Source organism: Panicum virgatum, chromosome 5N, assembly GCF_016808335.1.
Source record: "Panicum virgatum strain AP13 chromosome 5N, P.virgatum_v5, whole genome shotgun sequence".
In the NCBI taxonomy this organism is placed as follows: Eukaryota; Viridiplantae; Streptophyta; class Magnoliopsida; order Poales; family Poaceae; genus Panicum; species Panicum virgatum.
In genome coordinates, this window is record NC_053149.1 from 45,069,425 (window position 1) to 45,081,798 (window position 12,374).

Genomic DNA, 12,374 nt, shown 5'->3' on the forward strand with positions numbered 1-12,374 from the left:
TCCATGCCCGCCGCGGCGCGCGCTAGCTACCCAGTACCCACAGCCGCGGCCCGCCCGCCAACTCGCTCCGCAACCCCGCCAACCTCCCGAGCAGCCGACCGAGACGAGAGAGCGAGCCCCCGCGTGATTCGTGTGGTTTCGCGGCGTCTCTGCCGCAGGTGTTTTCGCGGGGTGCGAGGACGCTCTCCTCTCCCGACGTGGTTGGGGATGGAGAGCGGAGGAGGGAGGGGTTGGGTTTTTGTAGGCGGCGCGAACAGGAAGGAGGAGCCGCGGGCGCCAGCGGCGTCGCGTACTCAGGGTTCACCAAACCGGTGGGAACCGGTCCGGCTCGATTCCGGTTTGGACCGGTACCAAATCGCCTCAAATTCAAAATTCAAAATTAAATTCAAAAAAATGAAAAAATCTCAAAAAATTTCTAAAAATACTTCAAGGTGCGACGAATCTAATGATGTCAAATTTTCTCAAAAATTCGTTTATTTAGTATAGTTTGCGGGGATTTGAAGTTAAACAAAAAAAGCGTACATACAAAAGTATACAAATACAATGTAAAAATAGTAAAAAAAGGATTGGAGTGTTCATTTAGACTAAAACATATTATACAAACATTCATTTAGTATACTTTGCGGGCATTTGAATTTAAAAAAAAAATTTGAATTTGGCCGGTTACCAGTCAAACCGACCGGTATACTGGTACGAACCGTTTACACTGCGAATTTTAAATTCAAATTTGACTTGGACTGGTACCGATCGATTTTCGGCCAAACCAGTCCGATATATCGGTACCGGACCCTCCCGGTTTGGCCGGACCGATTGGTAAGAGAAACCCTGCGCGTACTGCGTCGGGGGGCCTTACGCTGTCGGGGGGAACGCGACGGTCACAAGCCCTGGGCATGGGTGCCTGGGTGGAGGACGCCGGCATCAGGATTTGGGCGAGATCGCAATCTGTTTTCAGCTGTGCGCCGGTTGTGTGCGACACGGCGACCCGCGCCGTCGCTTCTTGCTACTCTAGAAGGCTACTGCATTCGCTCTGCGCTCTGCTCGGGTGGGGGTGGGGGCCGGCGGTTTCGGGGCGCTGAAAGCTACTTCGTACTTCGTAGAAAGGAGCGCCGGTGCTAGACGAACTTGGGGCACCGCGCCACTGGGCTATTTATTATTCATCACTGATTCGGTTCAATGCAACGCGCCGCATGCACTCGCTCAACCCTCACACTACAAAATCGTCTTTATTCAAAAAAAAAAAACACTACAAAACCGTCTCTAACGACGGGCGAAAGCCACTCATCCTGTAATGGGGGATTGGGGAGTATGTGTATATTACTCGCTCGTGCTTCTTTCATACGATGTGTGGTTTTGATACCACAGCAGGATTTTCAGCATCACTAAGAGCAACTCCAGTGAAGTAATTAAATTTGAGTGAGTAAAATTTATTTTAGTCACTCATTTTTCAAGTTTAGTCATCCAAAATATAGTCTCTATTCCAGCAGCACTGACTAAATAGACTAAAAAATAATGGGCTCTATTTTTTTAGTCTAAGTAGAGAGTGACCAAATTAAGAGGGTGAGAGAGGAAATTTACTCACACCTCATTTTAGTCACCCAAATAGAGACCCTGTTGGAGATGGAAATTTGAGCAAAATAACTAAAATATGAATTTAGTCATCAAATAGAAATTCTGCTGAAGTTGCTCTATCAGTATGAAAGTAGGATTACAGCCCACTTCTCACACCTATCTTCTCAACACTCGCCTGTGTATCTGCCCCTCCCTCCACTAGTAATTTGAACATACAAATGTGTTTCGTTACTTTTCCTCATTTTCAAAAATCAATTGTATGAAAGAGCATTATATATTGGTTCTATGTATGTGTACTGTTTCAAGATTTTGGAAACATTGTGTTCCACATTTGTGCATAAAATTTAATTTCTACAAATTGTTATCTTAGATTATATAAAATGCTGAATAAATTCTGAATTAAGTTTAGAAAATATTTAGTTCATACGAAAGGTGTTATACGTGCCAAAACGTCAACTGCATTTCCCGGCCTAGAGGTTTTCGTAATGAAATATTTTTCAAATTTTTAGTTCACATAAAAGGCAATAAATCATAGATCTAGTAGGAAAAACTGATCTACTAAGAAACTACAAAAAAATACTGAATTGAAAAAGACGACGACGACGACGACATCATCGTGGAAATCCCGGGTCCACCTTGTCCTGGGCCGTTTGAATCTATCTGCTGTGCAGACAAGCTGCGGTTTTTTATTTTTATATTTTTTATTTTCGTTTTTTTACAAAAATATATTTTGTTTTTGAAATTTACAGGAATATACTCCGGCCGCCCCGCTGCCGGGCGGCTGGGACCTGGTCGCCCCGCTGCGGGGCGGCAGGGGTTTTTGTGCAAAAACTTTTGCGAAAATATTTGCGCGCAGGTCCCTGGAGGCCGGTCGCCCGGATTGTAGCATGTAATATTACGAAGGTATTTGTGTAGTAAGATTTCTTGGTTGCACTAGATTGTAGCATGTAATATTACGAAGATATTTGCACCAGATTGTAGCATGTAATATTACGAAGGTATTTGTGTAGTAAGATTTCTTGGTTGCAGTTCTAAATGTATAGGTTGGTTCAATTAGATTGCTCACTGAATGTAGTGTACTGAAAATAGAAAGGTAGTTACGAATCATAAATTTTCGGTTTGCTTTACGCAACAGAAATCAAACCTAGGGCCCGCCAACCCGGCTCGTTGCTTCATGATTGCTGCAGTGCAAATCCGATGTGATTACTACGTGATGAACAGTAGTAATTAATAGTAATATAATAATATTAAAATGGGTGGGGGAGATGATGATGTCATGTCAGATAGCTGCAGTGTCGGTGCCGAATGCGAAGTTGCCGCAGAGTCGCTCCGGTCGCCTGGCAGTGGCCCCCCGGCTGCCGGGCGACCGGCCCTTAGGAACCTGCGCGCAAATATTTTCGTAAAAGTTTTTGTACAAAAGCCCCTGCCGCCCCGCAGCGGGGCGACCAGGTTCCGGCCGCCCGGCAGCGGAGCGGCCGGGTATATTTCTGTAAATTTCGAAAACGAAAATATTTTTTTTTTAAAAAACGAAAATTAAAAATAAAAAATTAAAAAAACCGCCAGACAAGCTTAACGGCTTAATGGGCCGCTCGACTTGATGCCTACAAAACTGTCCACGGCCCGATTTGATGCCCACACATCGGCGAGCAGCTTCCCCACATTCCGGTTCTCAATCCACCCACCCACCTGCGGCGGCGCAAGAAGAGGGGGAAGCGAAGCGGAGGCGACGCGATGTCGGCGACGACGGCGGCGGTGCCCTTCTGGCGCGCGGCGGGTATGACCTACATCGGCTACTCCAACATCTGCGCCGCACTGGTGCGGAACTGCCTCAAGGAGCCCTTCAAGTCCGAGGCCGCGTCCCGCGAGAAGGTCCACTTCTCCGTCGCCAAGTGGACGGACGGCAAGCAGGAGAAGCCCAGTGAGTGCCCTGCCGCTCCTCCACCCGATCCGTTCATGTCCCGCGTTCTTGATTCGGTTCGATGCGATCTGCCTCGTTATTATGTGGTGCGGTTTGATCCTAGGGTTTGCGAATCCGGTTCCTGAGTTTGGGCATGGATCCAGGGCTTGTTTGATAGATCTGCTGTGTTTGATTTGTGCGGTAGGTCAAAATGTGATGTGTAGAGGGAAAATAATTAACCGGGGGCGTAAGATGCAACCAAGGTCAACTTTCAAGAATTTCATTTTCTTGTTTTCGGGAAGGGATAAACTCGGTAAATTGCCTGTGAAATGTTCCGTTCTTTGCATAGTGGTTGCTTGTTTGTGTTCCATTTGGATTGCATGTTGCAATGTGAAATGTTATAAGAAAGGGCAGCATTCATTAAAATGCAATCAGCCAATCACCTAGAACAAAGTAATCCCAAACTGTTGGTTGTTTGCCAAACATGAATACATCGCATGATGAATCATAAATGTGTGCTTCTCAGAATCTCAACTTTAGGGAATAGTAATATGATGAGAGATTTGTATTTGACGATGAGACAAGAGAGCTGTACCTTATCATAAGGATTAAGGGTCGTGTTAAAACTTATTGAAAACCATCAATAGTATTACCGTTATGCTTGGAAGTGGGATGCACATCCTTGAAGTAATTATGTTTTTACAGGGAATAACTCAATAACATAGTGATGTTAACTTTGACCAAGTCATGGCATTTGTGATACATATCTTGTGTCATTGTGCCAAAAATCTACCTGCAGGATAGCTACTGATAATGTTGTTGATTCATGTCCCTGAATGACCATGTTGCGATTAATTCCAGTTTAACCTTGTGATGTGTATTTCAGCTAAACATGTCAATGCACACAGGCACACTGAGCACGCAGGAAACATGATGATGGAAAAATGCTTTGTCACCTTTACTGTTTTAGTACTTAATAATTCTGCAAATTCCTTGGAATTTGCCAATGTCTTATTTTTGTGATGTAAAACTTGAACTATGGTGGCAAAGGGATGCATACAACTTTACAATTGCTCTATAAACCCTGAGTTAAACATTGTACTGCTTGCAATATTGTATTAGAATCTGTAACACGGGATATCTCAGTTAAAAATAAGCACAATTGGATTGATAGCATTTTGCAGATTTGAGGTAACAAAACTGTAGAAGTAGAGTGATTTGAATTTTTCTGGCAGTTATGTTTGGCTGCTATCATTGCTCTCTTGATTGATTGCTTGAAATGGTGCACCTTGAATCAATTTTATTTCAAGTAATTAGCGATCTGTTTGATATTTTAGAATACTTGTAATAGGTCGCTTATAATTTATTGTTATGTTGGTTGTTTCTATTTGTACCATCCTGAAATATGAAGCGGAATCATGTTTATGTTGCACACGTACTTTGATACTAACTTTGTTGTTTTTGTTGCAGCTGTCCGCACGGAGTCAGATGAATAAAAATCTGGTGCCATGATGACAGTCCTTTCTATAGATGTTTTGTTTTGAAGTGTTGTTGCAAGATTTGGAACTTGCTGTTTATCTGGCTTGATTTTATGGTCAACACTGAAGAATAAATACTTTTTTCAACAATTGATCTTTTTGAACAATGCCATGTCGTTACTGTTTATAATTGCACTTGCTGTACTCTCAATCCATCGTGTGAACTTACGGAAGTTTGTGCAATTTGGTATCAAATATAGTACTGGCTATCTCAAATTTGCCCCCCTATAAAGTTTTTGGAGAAGTAATCTGTAGGAAGGAACAATGTTTTCTCATTCTTTTGCTTGTGGCATTTGGGATCTGTGGTTTCAGGAGGCTCAAAGCTATGTGAAATTATGGACCTGAGCTATAATTTTCGTTTCTGTTCCTGGCAGCTGCACTGTTGCTTACCTGGCACGGGAAAGTTGTTGAATGCAGAGTATATTGGATTTGCCCCATTAACACCCATTATGCACGTTTATCTCATGTGCAACCATGTATGAATGAGCCTACATATTCATCCGGTGATCTCTTTTCCTGCTTTCATGGTACGGTCGCCGTCAACAGCTCTACCATCAAATCTATAGCTCCCTTTAATTTTGAACTCCAGCCGTAGCAAGTCCCAACTACATACTAAATGCAAACCCGTGATTTTTATCTCGCGCAATATTTTCATCATGAAAAACAACTATCCAAACATGTATGCACACTGATTTCATATCTAAACTTAACGGTCGTTTATTGTTCTTCCTTAATGATTTTTCTGGACACTAGAAGTCTAGAACTCTTTCTCTTATCTGGTTTTTTTTCCTGATGCTGTAACATCTCAGATAGTTTAGTTCTCCATGTCCCCTTTTCGATTTTCCATTTGGGGGGGGGGGGGGGGGGGGGGGGCAACTCCATATTTTTCATGGAACTTCTCTAGGGGTGCTCTAAAAACACATGTTTTAGACATCCGCATGAGGTTGGGGTCACCCACTAGTACTCGTTATACAACTTACCGGTTCAAAAAAATTGAACCCGACTGCTGCCCCCTTCTCCTATGCCGCCCCTTCTCCCCATGTTTCCTCTCCCGCTACCGCCCAAACCCTAGGTCTGCCCTCCAAGTTTCGTCGCCTCCTCTTTCATACGGAATGGATCCCCGAGACAATGCTCTCCCTTCCAGTATAGGTATTGTGGCCTAATTCCTTGTAATCCCCTTCAATTTTTCTTCTCCCTCACTGCAAATCTCCATGACAGTAACCTCTGCTCCTTCGTTGAGGGGTCGGGCGCCCTTCATCCCGCTGGTGTTAGTCATGGGAAAAAAATAGAGTGCACCCTAGGCGCATGGAAGCTCCCGTGTGCCCCTAGCCACGGTGCGTGACAGCTGTGCATCCAAATCATCTGACGGTGATGCTTCCGGTTTGTTTTTCCAGCCTGCAGAGATCGGCTCGGCTTCAGCGCCGTCCAATTGAACCGGGACGGCATCAGGGCCGGGGCGCAAGGGAGCTTCCGTGCGCCCGGGGTGCACCCAATTTTTCCTCATCAGTCATATGGCTGCTGTACAATATCCAATGTCTTCTTTTTTTTATTTTCTTTGTTCTGAGAAATCGGTTCGGCAATGGCTTTTTTTTTTTTGGACTCGGCAGTGGCTAGATAGACTATATGTTTAAAAGTCAACAGATGCAGAATCCTCGTATGTGTACCCCTTTAACACTTGCATACCAACTTTTCTTTCCTTTTTTTTTTGCGAGGATTGTATGTATACTTTTCGGTAAGCTGCAGCAAACGGTTTCCATCTCCTGGTGAACCAAGATAGCTTGAAGTCAACGCAGAGTTGCCGACGGCTACTAGAAGGTCAAACTATGATTACTCTGTCACATTTCATCCGATATTATCGTTGTGATCCACAGCCACTGTTGACAAAAAGGCTCCCGTGTGCTTCCTTACAATCTCTATTGATATATATATACTCCCTCCATCCCAAATTATTAGTCGTTTTAGTTTTTCTAGATTTATCCATTTTGCTACGCACTTAAACAAAATACATGTGTAGATACGTAGTAAAGTCTATGAATCTAGAAAAACCAAAACGACTAATAATTTGGGACAGACGGAGTATAAAACATGCTAGCGAGACTAGGTTTCAGATTCTTGCACAATGTTCCTGCAGTATCTAGGGAACATATCTGGTGGAAACCGCAATCTTCGTGAAAACACGTGCAAATCATGGTAAAAAAAAGTCGTCTCAATCCACCAAAAAAATCACACATGTAGATGATATGATGATACACAACCTTATAAAATATCTTGTCCAAACTCGACTTCGTTATCTTGTCCAAACCCGTGCAAACCATGGTAAAAAAATCGTCTAAATTCACCAAAAAATCACACATGTAGATGATATAATGATACACAACCTTGTAAAATATCTTGTCCAAACACAACCTTGTAAAATATCTTGTCCACCAATTCAACTTTGGATAAAATATTTTACAAGGTTGTATATCATCATAGCATCTAAGTGTGTGACTTTTTGGTGATTTAGATGAATTTTTTGCCGTGGTTTGCACGGGTTTTCACAAAGATTGTGGTTTCCACCAGATATGCTCCCGGTATCTATCCTACATCAAGATAGGCCTACCAAAGTAGTAAATGCTTAAGACAATAACAAAGCATCATGTATTTTTCTCTTGCCTTCTCCTGCTAATACTTTCTACAGCTATAATACAAAATTTACCGAACGTGTGGAATTCTCTTTATGTTGGGCAATGTATGTGAAACAGGCCCAGTCCATAACAACATATATGTATGTATAGCAAGACAAGCAAGAATCGAGAGGTTCTAGAGTTTCCCTCAAATCAACATGGTATTAGGGCAGCTCCAGCTTACTTGCTAAGGAGGTGCATGGAGGAGAGAGAAATTAGTGGAGGAGGTGCAATACGCTGGAGCATGGGTGCTAGGCTAGCAATTTTAGGCACCCGAGGCTTCTTTGAGCTCCCGGTGCAACGAGTAAAGAATTTGTGTCAGATAGAATATTTAATACAACAGTTGGGGCAGGTGGAGCCGACCGTTGGCTGAGTGGAGCAGACCGTTGGCTCCCTGCTCTGGCCAAGTAGCCGTTGTGCATAGAAGGCTCTAGTTCTACAAATACACATCCATCTTAGATATTCTGGATCTAGCCAAGTAAAACAAGAGTACACAATCCCATGGATGATCCATCTGGTTTCACTCCAAGCGCCTCACCTGATGAGTAGCAAAACAGAAGCAACCAGGCCATTCCAGGGTACCCACCAGCACAATTTCCACCCAGTTTTCCACTACAATTCAGCCAACCATTCCAACCTCGGTTTCCAGGAAACTTCAATCCGTATGGCATGCCTCCATTCCAGGCATATGGAGGATTCCACCATGGCAACCCATACGAAGGCAGCTTCAACTTTTCTCACGGGGTAGTGTTTGGAAGAGGAGCTGCAAGTGAAGGTGCTCTTTCTTCATCACCAGTTGAGTCGATGGTTTTCGGTCGTGGTGTAGCAGGAAGTCCAGCCTCACCAATTTCCCCTGCACCACAAACCAATGATGTCAACAGAACAGCCAAGCATGGAGTGATAATAGTGATGAAGAAAAGAGAGGAGGGCGTATGAATTGGACTGAAGAAGAGGATCTCAAATTAGTGAGTGCATGGCTGCATAATTCCATTGATTCAGTGAAGGGAAATGCACAAAAGGGCAATGACTTTTGGAAGAAGATTGTAGCAGAGTTCAACAGCCATGTCTCAGTGGATCGACAGCGGACAGTTTCACAGTGCAAAACTCACTACACCAAGACAAACAAGCTGATAGTTCATTTCAATGGGTGTTGGATCAGAATGAAGCGAGCACATGGTAGTGGTGAATCAGACGACCAGGTTATGGAGAGAGCCCATGCAATATATAAAAGAGAAGCAAAAGAAAAACCATTCACATTCGACTACTGGTGGAAAGTAGTAAAGGACCAACCAAAATGGGCAAAAAGAACAGAGAATCAAGAAATAAATATGAGCAAGAGGGTGAAGCATAATGAATCAGGGACTTACACATCCTCTTCGAACCAAGAAATTGAAGATGCAGAACCACGTGACCGGTCTCGACCAGAAGGGTAGAAGAAGGCCAAAGAAAGACTGAAAGGAAAAGAGAAGAAGTGCACAACTGAATTTAGTTTGGAAACACTTAAAATGGAGAAAATGAGAATGTATCATGAAGCAACAAAGACTAAAGCAGAAGCAATGCAAAAGGCAGCTGAGTCAGTGGAAAAGCAAGCAAGGAGTGATATGTTGAACAAGTATCTGGACCTGATGGCTGTGGATACTTCAGGATACACCGATGCTTGAAGCTGTTGCCTCGCATGATCTGTGGATATGGCATGCTTATTTTGGTGTTTCTGGTTCAAACAATGATATTAATGTCCTGAATCAGTCACCATTGTTCACAAATATACTGCAAGAAACTGCTCCGACAGTTCTATTTACAGTGAATGGAAACCAGTACAATATGTGATACTACCTAGCTGATGGCATCTACCCTGAATGGACAACTTTTGTCAAGACAATCCCATTGCCTTATAGTGAGAAACACAAATTGTTTGCAAAAAGACAGGAAGCTACAAGAAAAGATGTTGAACGTGCATTTGGAGTTTTGCAAGCTTGGTTTGCAATATTACGAGGCCCTGCACATTTTTGGAAAGAAGAAACACTTGCAGACATCATGTATGCATGTGTTATACTGCACAATATGATAGTTCAAGATGAGAGAGATTCCTATGAGGTTCGATACAACGACAATGAGCAGTATAATGTAAGAGACGAAGACTGTCAGTATGATCAGGGAAGCTCCCCGCCTTTGGAAGGTTTCAATCATGGACCACTTTATGAATTCTCCATGTTACTTGAAGCAAACGACTCCATTCATGATAGAGAAAAGCATCACCAACTCAAGGCCGACTTGGTCGAGCACATATGGCAAAAATTTGGGGATGGACAAGCATAGTTTAATCTGTACACCTTGTTTACACCGTTTAGCACTTAAAATATTTTATTTGCAATCTTTAATGTTAACCTTCTCTGTATTACCAGTGAGCATCAATATATAATTATTCCCTAATAGCATCAGTACTTGATAAACACCTACGGCACAAACCAAAAGAATCATTTTTTTTACTTGAGCATATACGGATCGAGATCATGCATCTACAATTTTTATGGTCAAATCCAAAATAAAAATATTTGGTAACAATCGATCGTACCTTGTTAGCTTCTAGCAGGAAAGGAAATCCACACATGTTTGCATCTACGTCCTCTACGTGGATGAATCGGACACAGCCGGCCGTAATGCGTCCTGTGCACGGACGAATCAGACACAGGCCAGATGCGTCCTGCAAAGCCGCTGCCTGTTGCTCGGTCGACGCCACGGCGCTGCGCTGCTACTGCATCCGCTCCGCCTTGCCCTGCTGCGGCGCCATGCCGCTCTGCCTCGTCATGCCGCCCCGCCCCGCCTCCCTTTGATTTGCGTCCTCTCCGTCCCCCTATGCTGCTTGATCTTCAGATCTACCGTATAGCTTTAATCCGTGTGTACACGAATGCTGGATAGGGAGTAGATTTGGGGAAGATTTGGAATGTGGAAGAGACGAGGAGGGAAGCCATAGCCATCTCCGCCATCTCCGCGGGAAGGAAATGTCACACAGTGGCAAAGTTGGGGAAAGTCAGGAGTAGAGATATTTTTCTACCTTGGTGGGTCCCACCTTAATTTGAGCCTAAACAAGACTACACGTTGGAGCTTATTTACCTAACCTGACATTTTTATACATGTCCACGCTTCAACCTTGGTAAGAAAATATACACTGGAGCTGCCGAGCCGATGGTGGCGATTCTTGCGAAGGCGGCGGACCTCAAGTCGGCGGCGGGCACAAACAGACACTCCGCGTCATCGGTGGCGCCCGCGTGGATGCTAGACAAGACAACGGAGCCTGTGGCGGTGGAGCAGGTGGTCGTGGAGGTGCGCGTGGAGGAGCTCGTGGTGCTGCGGGGGATAAAGCTGGAGGCGGCGGGTGGTACTTGTCATTGGAGAGGGGCGGCGGGGTGCTCCGTGCTGCTCGCGGCACTCGTGTTGTCGCTTTGGGACGCAGAGAAGGAGTCCACAGTGCCGGGGCCTGCCTCAGGGTGGCGCAGGAGTCGACGCTAGGGGCAGGGCTGATGCGAGGCTCGAGGAGGCCACCGCGGAGAGGGCGCTGCCTCTGACGCTTCTCCAGGAGGAGGCAGAGGTGGTGGTTGTGTCCAACAAGGTCACATGATTCACTACCGGAAACTTCGATTTTGCCGTGTGCACAATAATTTGCTGTATGTAAATTCATGGGCACACGACAAACATGATTTTTGCCGAGTGTGTTTAAGAAAACACACGGCAAAACCAAAGCACACAGCAAAGTCATGGTTTGCCGTGTGTTTTTTTAGCACACGGCAAAGAAATACTTTGCCGTGTGTTTCTTTGTGACACACGGCAAAGTCATAGTTTGCCGTGTGCTTTTTTTGGCACACGGCAAAGCAATAATTTTTTTTGTCTTCTCACTTTGAAACTTTTTCTACTCTTCACATACAACATGTGGCACTCCATGTTAAAATTTGATATATTTTTGTATTTATTTGTTATATTTAACTAATTAATTGCATTTGAAGTAATTTTTGAATCAAGTCAAATTTGAGCCGCAAGTGATTCAAATAATAAAATAAAATGAGTGAAAAATGATACTCATGTTATTTAACCTAGTTTGAGGCCATACCCATTAAATGAAAAGAAATTTCGAACATCTTGTGCAGGAAACACGACCATGAACGTGTGTCCGAATGATTTTAAAATTCTAAAAAAGCAAATGAAGTCTAAAAATTATGAGATTTGGCAATATCTCATGATATCATGTGTGGAGGCTATGGTAAAAATTTGAGTGGAATTCAAAATTTTATCATGTACGATGCTTACAAATGAAAATATCTGCGAAGAAGAATAAGAGAGTTGAGAAGGATGCAGTAAGGTTTGGAGTGAAAGTTACGATCGAATTTGGATTTGACTTCAAAAATTTTTCTATTACCAATATACAATTTAAATTACATCACGTAAAATTTTGGTTATTTTTCGAAACCGTTTAATAATTATATTTTATTTTTGCAATTAAATAATTAATTAGAATTTGAGCTTGAAACAAATTAGATTATATATTTTTTCTCATAGAATCATCAAATACGAATTGTTGAGTCACTTTGGCAAGGTAAAAATTGTGACAAAGTTATGCAAACATAAAATATTAGAACAAATTGAATGGTACAAAACTTGAAGTTAAAATAAAGTGTTTCGAATGCTTTGCCGTGTGCCAGATCAAGGACACAC